The 12129-nt window shown below is 35.2% G+C and overlaps 1 protein-coding gene across 3 annotated transcripts in view; it reads right to left on the bottom strand.

Annotated features, from left to right (window-relative positions):
• OSTN (osteocrin) overlaps window positions 1-10919 on the bottom strand; it is a 39559-nt gene extending 28640 nt beyond the window's left edge. For 2 of the 3 annotated variants that reach the window (XM_036849526.1, XM_036849524.1), the window contains exon 1: window positions 10812-10919. The gene's annotated coding sequence lies outside the window, so the exon portion shown is untranslated. Of the gene's footprint in view, window positions 1-3960; window positions 4047-10811 lie in introns of those variants that run through there. The other variant, XM_036849525.1, reaches the window with a different exon arrangement.
• Window positions 10920-12129: the final 1210 nt, after the last annotated feature.

Below are 12129 nucleotides of genomic sequence, written 5' to 3'. Positions count from 1 at the left end.
ATCAAGCCTTCATTTCCATGGAAACTTAGACTGGGGTTGTACAGCTATAATCATAATTTAACTCTAACCCAAGTCTGAAAAATCTAGTTTGTGTAACTTTATTCTTTGACTCTCTAATCCACAGACTACAACCTCAGGTACCTAAGGGAAAATGTGTTAAATTGACTAGGTATGAGAGACTAAGGCCTAGTGGGATTTGTGGTGAGCAAGAGAGAATGTGCTGTGTCTAAAAGCAATTCAATTCAAAATTTCAGAAACACCACAGTTCCAATAGGAGACTATCTTTATGGCCTGTGATATGTAAGGATTTCTTGAGCAAGATTCAAAAGGTAGATCTCATGGAAAAAATTAACGAATTACACTATATCAAAATTGAAAAATTCTACATGAACTATACAATAAAAAAATTACAATAAAAACCAAATTAAAAATGGAATATATTTTCAACAGATATAAAAAAGAAAGATTAGCATTTGGAACATTTAAATAACTCTGATAAATAAAATTTTAAAAACAGACTCACAATTAAGTAAAACTGGGCCAAAGTTTATAAGGAGACATGTATCTGAAAGTTAATAGCTTCATTTTATATAGTAGTAAAAAAACGAATCAACTCAAGTACCCTCCTCAGGAGGAAATGGATTGATCAAATGAGGTAAATTCATACTATGGACTTTACGCAAATAAATTAAATATAGGTGTTATCTACTGTTCAAAACAAATGACCTGAATGTTATGTGTAATTATATGCAAGGATTTAAAAAAACAGATTTGAGGGGAGATTAGATGTTCTAGAACAATACATATGCCATGCTATCATTTACCTAAATTGGAAATACGTAAAGCAATTTCATATATTTTGAAATCTATACATATAATTAAAATATAAACCAATGGAACTTGATTCATGACTATGATTGCTTCTGGGGAGGGTGGGGAGTATATGAGATTATGGAGAAAACATAAGGGACTCAGTTTTTATCTCTCTATATATACATAGTAAAGCAAACATGTTAAAAGATTACATTTGTTAATTCTGTGTAGTAAGCACAAAGGTGTGTCATTTTTGAATTTTTACATTAAAAAAAACCTATAAATCCAATTAAAGCTTATCTACAACCGAGATTAGGCCTGCTGGATGCCACTCTTGCCACTGGTTAAAGCAGAAGGCCTTGCCCTGCTGGGAGAAGCTCACGGGCTGTGAGCTATCAACAGAACGGGCCTGACTTTGCCACTTAGCACATGACCTTGGGAAGTCCCCCAGGCCATCCTTCATGAATGAGAAGTTTCAGTAAACTTCTGTTTCCTTAAAAAAAATCACTTGGAAACCTACAGGGAGCAAAAAGAAAGGGATCCTAGGATCGATCTGAAGAACTGGATTTGACTCATATTTGCTTTAGTAAAAGTGTGACCTTGAGTGTGTGTCATTTAACCTACTTGAGCTTTATTTTCCATATTTGTGACATGAGGAGTAATTCTGACCTCAGAAGAACTTTTTGAGAGGATTAGATTAATTCATGTATAACCTCTTTATCCCATATAGTATTTATAATTTGTAAGTGAAAGAACATTTATGAGATATTACTAAATATTTCTTTAATAACTACATTCTCTTTGGTGTGATCCAAGATTTTCTTTATGACACTTCCTTAAAATATTGTTACTGTGAAACCTCAGTGTGGATTTTAGTAATAAATGTATCGGCTAGAATACAGACAAATAAGACCTAGACAGAGTAGCATCTGTATTAAATGTGTATTAATACTTAAAATGGAGATAAAATATTTTAGCATTGTCTATAACATTTATTTATCAAATATGATCTTAATTTTCATGTAATGCAGTCTAAACTAGTTCATCATGTCATCAATGACTCTATTTTGCAATCTAGTCATACAGTGTTGGTCACTAGCTGCTTCTCTGTATTCCACAATTTCTGGAAGGCAGCAGTAAATTCTGTGTTCTCTTTCTGACAAACTTATATTTAATATTTGAGTTTTTTGATAAGTATCTAAAAACAGCTAATCATGATTATTTCTCTAAATTGAGACAGGAGAAAAATAACAAGCATGAATGTAAAAGTTATCTGGTAAAAATACCAACCAAAAACTGCCTTACTTATTTCTTTAGGAAATCAGCCATTGAATCATTCTTCCTTCTGATTTTGCCGCTGTCTCTGACTTTCCTCAGCAAAAGGGAAGATATGTCAAAAACATAAGTGTATTTTTACAATGAGCTCATATTTCTGGCATATCTTTTTTTAAAATAGCTCTTTCATTCAATCAAAGATAAACTACAGTTGCGATGTTTTTCTTCCACTTTTTTTTATCATGCTAAAAAAGGTTACAAAGTGTGAAATTGCTCAATTTTATGAGCTTTCCCATGTGGATTTCCTTCAACTATTTTTATGCACATTTTACTAACCAGGTTTCTCTTCATCTCTGCAATCTTATAAAAGGCACAGGATGATGAGTGTTTGTAATATTGATGATTATGTCTGAGGCATATATTTTTGTGCTTGGGTGTATATAGGAAAAAAGTCATAATGTATCATCTTACAGATAACCACATCCTGATTATTCGGATAGGGAGATATAAAAATAAATGCTGAGTTTAAATACACACATTTAATGGTTTAAAGCCATGCTTGCAGCCAGTTAACCAAAAGGCCAAGTTCCTAAATATGGCATTTGGTACACTAATGAAAACAAACACCCTGGCACCTGCCACACAAAAGACATTTGATTAACTAGTTGAAACTTGATTGCTACAAAATTAGAAACAGAGGAAATTACAGGGAGGGAAGGAAAAGACCAGGTTCAGCTCCGTTTTCCTATTTGGTTGATAGTGGATAAATATAGCCCATGACTAAAAATCTACTCAGCCCCCTGTACACTCCAGATCACAGAAAGGACACTCAAAGGATGTTCACTGCGTGAATACATGATAGTGGAGGTGTTTGCAATTTTTTTTAGTACAGCTATACTTTTCATTGAGTAATTTTTGAATACCATTCCTCTAATGTGAGGAGCTTCAAAAGAGACAGTGGGCATGGGATCTGCCTTTATAAGAAGATTAGGCTCTGAAAGCCCAGCAGTAAAGTAACTGGTTTAATTATATTTAAACTAGGATTAAATAAGAAGTCTGTTAAAATGAAGAAAGATGTTTGCATTGTTGAGAATCAGTGCTGCAATGAGTCATTGTTACTGTGAAAAATGATCTCTCAAGTGGGCTCGGTGGGAAAAAGAAAAGATTGGTTGCCACTGATCCAAACTATCTGCCTTTGAGGGCTGGTGTTGAAGAAAAACAAATCACTCAGGTGACGAAGGAAATTTCTCTTCAACAACGTCTGACTTAGGGATAGTAGCTCTAACCATTAGAAACTTACAAAAGGACTGAGTTTTGGGGGTGATTTTTGATAACTTCTGGGACAATTTCTTGATTAGAAATATTCCAAATAGACTCTATCCACGCTATTTTCAACAGAAATTAAAAATAAAGCCTTAATTAAAGATAAAGGACTTGGGCTTCCCTGGTGGCGCAGTGGTTGAGAATCTGCCTGCTAATTCAGGGCACACGGGTTTGAGCCCTGGTCTGGGAGGATCCCACATACCGCGGAGCAACTGGGCCCGTGAGCCACAACTACTGAGCCTGCGCGTCTGGAGCCTGTGCTCCGCAACAGGAGAGGCCGCGATAGTGAGAGGCCCACGCACTGCGATGAAGAGTGGCCCCCGCTCGCCACAACTAGAGAAAGCCCTCGCACAGAAACGAAGACCCAACACAGCCAAAAAATAAATAAATAAATTTAAAAAAAAAAAGATAAAGGACTTAAAAAAGTAATTATTATTATTATTTTTAATCCTCTTCTTCTACTTTGGCATTGCAGACATTTAAGTGAGATTTAACAGGACATGTTATGAAGGGTCTCTAGTTCTGACATTGGGAAATGACCGTGTGTACCTGCACACAACACTCCCCAAATCTTCTCTCTCTGAAAACGGGGCTGGTCTTCTAGGCAAGTGGTGGATCAGCTTGGTCCCGCAGTAAATCTGTAAAACGGAGTAAGTTCTTCTTCAATGTACCCTTTACCCTGCCCCATAAAGTCGTGGTCACCCAGGTCTTTTTGATAATAGAGGAAAGCTTCCAGGATAGTAGATAGCAGAATAACTATCATTTTTTTATTTTAAAGACGGGCCTAAAAGGGACAGTGGTTAACACAAAGTCTGTGTGGCTCTCTGTGATAGAAAGAGACCTGATCTAGGGGTTCTGAGACTCAGGCCCTGCCTTGGCTCGGCTGCTATTTCACTGTATGATTTTGGGCAAACCCTTTCCTCTCTAGGCTGAGTAAACTGAGGTTAGTCTCCCTGACCTCTAAAGCTTCTAGCTTTTGTAAAGTCCGTTTCTGAATCTGGCTCTTTTCTGGTGGAAGCACAGACTCTGTAGGTAATGATAATAGTTGGTGTAGGTTTGTCTGGGAAAACCTTTCTGCTGTCCCTCAAATCAGCTGAGTCTATGCATAAGATTTTGCATCTAGGTTTTCACATAAATATGCTCCTCTTGAATTTTAAGTATTTCTAGCTGAAAAGAGAGGGCCTTCAAATCTTTGATTTTAAGATTTCATTTATGGTAAGCAATCCCATTTTATAAATGTACTTTAAGAAAGAAAAAATGCTACCATTTAAATTATGACATGCTAGCAAGTGTAAGACATTCCAATTTCAGAGATGTTAAATGTGCACAGAATGGATGAAATAGGCTATATCTATTTACTTTCAAATGTTTACTTGGATTTTTTTTCATCATGCTTAAGACAGTATACTCAATTCCCCCATACTTTCAAAACAAACATTGTAAGAGCTGAGGGAGGATCCAGATTCCCTAGCATGCAGCAGTTATATCTGCTCTTTTGGGGTCAGAGAAAGAAAGCATTGTACAATATTTAACACATTATCAGTTATAAATTTTAAAAATCACATAATGTTAAAAAATTTAAAGATTTGATTGATTCCTTATTCCTCTGCATTTGTAGTTAACAGTCTATCAAAGGAAAATAAACATTTGAGTATTTTCAGAGTACTCACAAGTCTTAGTATTAGTGGATACAAAATCACTATTATCAAAAGTTCCTATTTTGGTTACAAAATAGGAATTTTTGAAAATAGAAATTTTCAGATATCTGAAACACCACCAGTTTCACATATACACATATTTTTTCACATATGTACATATATATTTCACATAATGTTTTTCTAAAAATCTTTAGATAAACTAATGAGTATTTTAGAAATAAAAAATTTCAGTCAATAAATAGACATTCATCATCAGAAAAATATTTCTATGATGGTGAGGAAAACTCAGAATTAGACTTGAAGGATAGGGATAAGTGTCCTTGCTGTGCTTGGTAACCTGGAGCAAGATGCTTAAACGGTCAAAATTGTCTAATAAAACTCATTTTATGAACTCACATTTTAATTAATTAATTTTGTTTAATTTCAAATTAATTAATTTACAAATAGCACAAATCATTATGGATTTGCCTTGTTTGCCAAATAAGAGCAATAAAAACATTTACTTTCATATTTAATATTATTTACTAAAACATATAAAGATATACATTTATCTGTGAAAAAACACTGCATCATTTTTACTCTTATTTTATCATAGGTGAACTTTTCAATGGAGACGCTAAATTTTGCATGAAAACATTTTGAAAACTATAAGATAATATGGAAAGATTAACTGCATGGTATAAAAATGATTATTTCTGAGCTGAAGGCAAGTGTTTGACGACAAGTCCTTCCAAGGAAAGTAAAGCTTATACTCAACAACCACCTAGGGAATCTGGGGCCATTCATAGAGACAATCAGCAAAGCTTATGTTAAACAATCAAGAGGATACATAACAGTTTGACATGATACAGATAATCTTGATATTTCAATGAGTGACATTTGAACAGGGTGTTAAGTTTGTGTCTAGTTTTCATTGATGAGAGAAGCAACCAGATGCTTGAGACACTTTCCTGCTAGAAAGCAGAGACTTGGACGCTGGAGTCTCTTCTTTATTGGTGCTGCAATTCCACTGCCTATGGTGCAATCGGCTCCACAAACAAGAGAACTAAGTGTGGCTTTGGCACTTAGAACTTCAGAAGTGGGGATTAGTTTTGGATCCTCATAAACTCAGATACTAGATTTAAAATCATTGAGGATTTCCACCCAAGAGCAACTGAATTACAACTGGTAGTTTCTGTCACTAGCATACATATCATCTATATCATCCTCACAGAAATACATCTGAGAAATACTCATGGTGATTAGCTGTTTGTTTAAAATTCTCTTTATGAAATTTGGTATTTTCAATAGATTGTGTGATGGGTATTTGCTTTATATTTTGAGTATGATTTTGAAAGGAAGGTGCAAATTGAGACTGAGAAATTTAACATTTCCTTTTTTTTTAAGAAATGAAAATGTCAGGAATGTATTCTTTCTCATTTCTCATTGCCCTTCCATTGGCAGTAGTCAATTTTCCGAAGCCACATAGCCAGTTAGAAGATGAGCCAGAACAACAATGTAATGCTTTCAGACTCTCAGTTTCATGCTCCTTCAAGTATAACTTATTTGTAGAAATATAAACATTTTCCCATCTCCAAAACAAATTGCTTATAAAGTCAAATGTTTATGGATGAGGTGTTCTTAATGTGGCAGACCACTGCATTTTAAAAAGACTTTCCCTGGGGGGCTTCCCTGGTGGTGCAGTGGTTAAAAATCCGCCTGCCAATGCAGGCGACACGGGTTCGAGCCCTGGTCCGGGAAGATCCCACATGCCGCGGAGCAACTAAGCCTGTGAGCCACGACTACTGAGCCCAAGTGCCACAACTACTGAAGCCCGTGCACCTAGAGCCCATGCTCCAAAGGAGAGAAGCCACCACGATGAGAAGCCCGCGCACCGCAACAAAGAGTAGCCCCCGCTTTCTGCAACTAGAGAAAGACTGCGTGCAGCAATGAAGACCCAACACAGCCAAAAAAAAAAAAAAAAAAAAAAAAAAAATTCTTTGAAATGAATTTCCCTGAATGCTAAAAATTATTTACTGGTATACATGTGTTAACTGATTTTATTCTCTCTGGCACCATTTTTGTTCTTTTTCAGACACTACTGCCTTCCAAAATCATAAAATTTTGTTGTTAAATATCTCAATTTTTTTTTCTATTTGGAATTTTCAATCATACTACTAGTATCTTTCTTGCACAAAGAAGGCAGAAACCTACAATAACACTAGTAAGATCCCACTATTAAAAAGCCCAGGTATGTATGTTTAACAAACTATTTAAATGTTACTGTAAACTCCTTGAGGGTAGGAACTATGACATGTTCACTATTGTATCTCAGCACCCAACATAATGCCTGGCAGAGAGTCAACATTATGTGTTGAATGAATGAATGAATGAAGCAGCCCTATGTGGTAGGTAAACAGAAATGCGGGACAGATACTAACTTCCCAGTTTTATTGATATGGAAACTAAGGCTTAGAGATGGGAAGAGATTTGCCTAAGTTTTACACCTACAGTAATCTATGATGAAGTTCATGCCAAAATCCCGATATGTCCATTAATGTTTCACATCACAGATTCTCATTCTAATGAAAGAGACATGCATCATTATTCCCTAATCATTATACCAGTAAAGTTTAAGATTTCTCCTTATCAAACACTAATTTGTGCTCAGACCCCTGAATTATTATAAGTTTCTTCATATAAAACTATGTTATCTAGAAAGACAAGAGAACTTCGTGTATGATTGTGTACAATTCTGGTAAGGGAATTTGTTCTTTAATTCGAATAATGAATAATGGGAAAAACAAGAATCTTCAAAACTAGAGATAGGGAAAAGCTGATAGAGTTGCACATAAACATTCTGTTTAGCCATTTGATATGTAGGTCATTTTTATGTGGTATAAAAAGGCTTTCAAAGGGTAAAGTTGGATAACTGCAGTTAAACATGGCATATATTAGCATCAGGGTAATGTGGAATACTACCACCTCCTTCACCCTTTACCCCACTTTGTATTTATATATACTATTTAATAAAATAGAATTATAGCAGGGTGATAGAAAATAAAATATAATAAAGAAAGTAATATTGATTGGGGGAAGGAAATTTTACTAAAGAGAGTTATAAATGGCAATCACTCTTAACATTTAATGTTACAGTATATTATGCATTATCATTAATTTCAGCCACAATATTTCTATGAAAATATTAGCATACAACTATAAAGAATATTATAATGAGAAGAAAACAAAGGGAAGAAATCTGTTATACTTAAAACATAATTATTCTTCAAACTCTAATTATATTAACAAAATAAATTTTAATTGTCACTTTCTAAACCTCTTAGTGCCCCAGCATGGATGGACAAGTCAGAGTTTGCAAGGAAATGCAACCACCAAAGTGGGACCACAGGGAAGCCACGGAGAGGTCCATGAAAAGGTCCATGGAGAGGTCCATGGAAAGCCACAGCTATTACTTAGTGGGTCAGCAGTCAAGTTCTCAGTGGTGGCCCAGGTGATATTTTAAAGGTGCATTTTTCACATGTTTAGAGTCTTATGTGTCATAGGAACATAGGGTTTTAGAAAGGAAGGAGGCTCTCATTAGAAACTGTGGAATTTACCATCCTCAATAGATGGAGAGAGCCAGACTCAGAGGTAATTAACTTGTCCTAGGGAGAGGAAATGAAGGGGAGATGTAAAATGGATTAAGAGGAGGAGGGGGCAGGAGGAGGCATGGCAGAGGAGTTGTTTCTGGAGGGAGCGGGTGCTCTGTTCTGAGACCAGAGCTGATGAGGCATTGGTAAGGGAGAAGAGGCAAGGCTGAGCAACAGCCAGTTCAAGCCAGCCAAGGCACCAGCAGTTACTGGCTGGTGATGCTAACCGCTGCTCCAGAGAGGTACCCTGAAAATTATTTGCAGAAAGGAGGAGGACTCAGCTAAAAATATCTCTAGTCAGAGAGATCTTTAGGCACATGGGAGTTGGCCTGTGTAGAGAGGTGCCTAGGGCTACGAGGGAACTTGTGACTCATCATTTGTACTCACACAGACTCTAGTTTTACTGAGGAGAGAAAAATGCCCCTAGGAAGCTGAGTAAAAGCTGTTGAAGACAGGACTGGGATTAGAAAGCTGGTTTCCTGACTCCAAAGCTTGTGTTCCTCTGATAACACCATTGAACCTAAGCAAACATTGTCTGGTGTGTAGAGATCACAGTGGATGAAATATTGGCAAGGAGGTTAAGTTAGATGATGTCTAAGGATTAGCCCCAAGATTCTGTGATACTGAGTCCTCATTGTCTAATATAGGGAAAAGTGACTGATATGGGAGCTTCCCCAGGTCATTCTCGCATTCAGTATCACTGGCACTTTTAGTTCTTTCATCTCTTTCAATAATAACAAAATGTTGTCGAGCCCTACTCTGTGCTTAAGCTTGCATGAAGTTGCACAACTACATAGTGACACATTTGGGGTAATATTTTGAGACTGCTTACTTTGAGTTCTGTTCATTTGAGACAAGCTCAACCAATCTAATTTTATTAATTAATGTTCAAATCATTGAAAGTATTTGAATAAGAAGTTAAAATTATAGCCCTGAGGTCCCCATACCTAGTCTACTAAACATAACTGCTTCTTTACTACCCATGATTCATTGTATCAGAATCAGTTTAAAATCCTGAGAAATACAGGGCGAAAGCAAATAACCTTAACTACCTTAAATAACTTATTGAATGAAGCCACAGTACAATTCACTTATAAAGAGGAGACGAATGCATATCTGCAGGAAGCTCTCCTTAGAAAAGTCTATTAAGAGTGATGAAGAGTAGTACCAAAGTAAAGAGAAGACACAAAACGTGCTGATGTTTGTGGGAGACCATTAAATATAGTGCTATCAATTCTATAGCTTACATGAGCACTAAAATCATCATAAATCATTGTTTAAATGATCTAATTTCTAGAAAGATAACTCAGAAATAAATAATAATCTCATTCCTAAACCTATAATGTCTATAATTGTAATTCAAAGGAGCTATATTTTGTTTTGCTAGAACTGAATTTATTGAGTGTACACTATTTCCACAGATTAAAACCTGAAACAAAATTTTAAATTTCTTCTTAAACAGAACTCAAATGTATGTTTCAGATTAACTCTTAATACAATAACTTAATAGCAAGAGCACTTCAAATACTGAAGATTAGACATTGATCTAAGTCTACTTTAAGCTATGTTATTCATATTATACTTGCCTATTTAAGTTTTGTAAGAATAAAATCAGACAATAATATGGGTTTGAAGAATATAGAATACAGAATTTTATTAGTTTAGGGATGTTTCCTAAGTTCCAATTGTAATAGAAATACAGGTAAGAGAAAAACTTTCTTTTCTAGCTAGGTTTTTAAAATTAGGCCACTTTGTACATTTAAAAATTTCCTAACACTGGATATATTTGATGAAAGCAAAATTAATACATCTAACACACTTATAGGATTATTATCTTGAATTCCCTTTCTCTTTGTTTTAAAATGGAATATAAAAGCAAAAATAATGTAATAAATATAAAATGCCTGAGCAAACAATTATCTCCACCCTAAGTTTGCATTACAAAAATATCTTAGATTTTTTACTCACTTTTAGAGAGGAAAATATTTCCAAAAACATTTCTGACTTTAGCTAAATCAAGATATAATCAAAACATTTAAAAAGTATGTGAAAATTTTTTAAAAAGTTAAAAGGAAAAAGCCTAACTCTTTATCAGCTTTTATATTTAACTTACCTTGTGAAAAATCAGGAGATTCTCACTTTAGAGTCCTGTCTGTGCAGTTTCTCCCAAACTCAGCTCTGATGGTGAGTTTTCACTCTGAGTTTTTATAGTCTCAGTTATACACCCCTTACTCCAATCCCTGCCTTTGCTTTCTCTTACATCATTTCTACAGATTTTCCACTGAACATTTTCCCAAGCTTCTCCTCAATCTCTCTCTCTCTCTCTCATCCTTTTTTCTCTGTCTTTCCCAGTCTCTATCTCTCTTTCTCTGTTTCCCTCTCCTGTTCTTCCTCTCCATATTTATTCTATCTACTGCTTTGACCATGGAATTTAAGCAGCAACAGGAGCATGGGCTCCGGAAAATTTAAGTATCCGTTTAGTATTGTGTTCAGCCTTAGACCCATCATTTCTTCCTGAGGCTTTAGTCCAGCTCTGATAATTACAAATCACATTTGGGAAATAAAATGCACTAAGATTTATTAAAAAGAAAGTCACTAGGATATTTCAAAGTAAGATTTAGGGAAACAAAATCAGAAATGCAAACTGATTTATTGATGTATATTTTGGACCCTTAAATTAAATGATCATGTATGGAAATGGTGAGTAGTTTCAGCCTCAGTCAGGTGCGGCAGCCCTGTCAGTGAAACTGACAGTTACTTTGTAATTAACATTGCTATACTGGGAAGGCTGTCACTAACAAACCTATAAATACTGAACTGAGACATGTGGGCTATAAATGCAGTCGTTGTAATCATTTTTATCTTGCTCTTGTTCTCCAGTATTTTAATTTCCTTTTAAGCAAAACATTCCTGCTTGTGTCTGAAATTTTCCTTCATTCCCATTTCCTACTAATCACATTTGTAACTTTACATACACAAATTGTAAAAAATAAGTTATTATAAGTTATTAAGTCCTAAAGGTAATATGTTGTCAGATGATTATTAGCTCATTTAATTCACCAGTAGATCCCCATTTGACAGATAAAGAGATTGAGTCTAGTGAGTTAATGAGATCACACAGCTAGGAAGTAGCAGCAGAGCCAGATTTCTAACACAGATCGTAATTCCATATCCAGTTTTCTTCCCACGACTTCATTCTGTCTCACTATTTAAAAAGCTGGAAAAGAGAATCCAAATCAGATTATGTTTTTGCACAAATAGAAATAGATTTGCTCTTTTTGGTTTTGCTTTAAAAGGCATTTAAAATACTACTTGCTTGTGTAGGAACTAGTACATGGTTAATTTAGATCTAGCTGGAGAACTGACCAGAGCACACTGAATTGGTGGGACAGTAAAATGCTTCATTTTTGTGAAGGGCTTCCAGGGATAAC

This window comes from Balaenoptera musculus, chromosome 4 (assembly GCF_009873245.2).
Source record: "Balaenoptera musculus isolate JJ_BM4_2016_0621 chromosome 4, mBalMus1.pri.v3, whole genome shotgun sequence".
Taxonomy (NCBI): Eukaryota; Metazoa; Chordata; class Mammalia; order Artiodactyla; family Balaenopteridae; genus Balaenoptera; species Balaenoptera musculus.
Note: the sequence above shows the minus strand (reverse complement) of the source record. Positions and strands in the feature narration are given on the sequence as shown.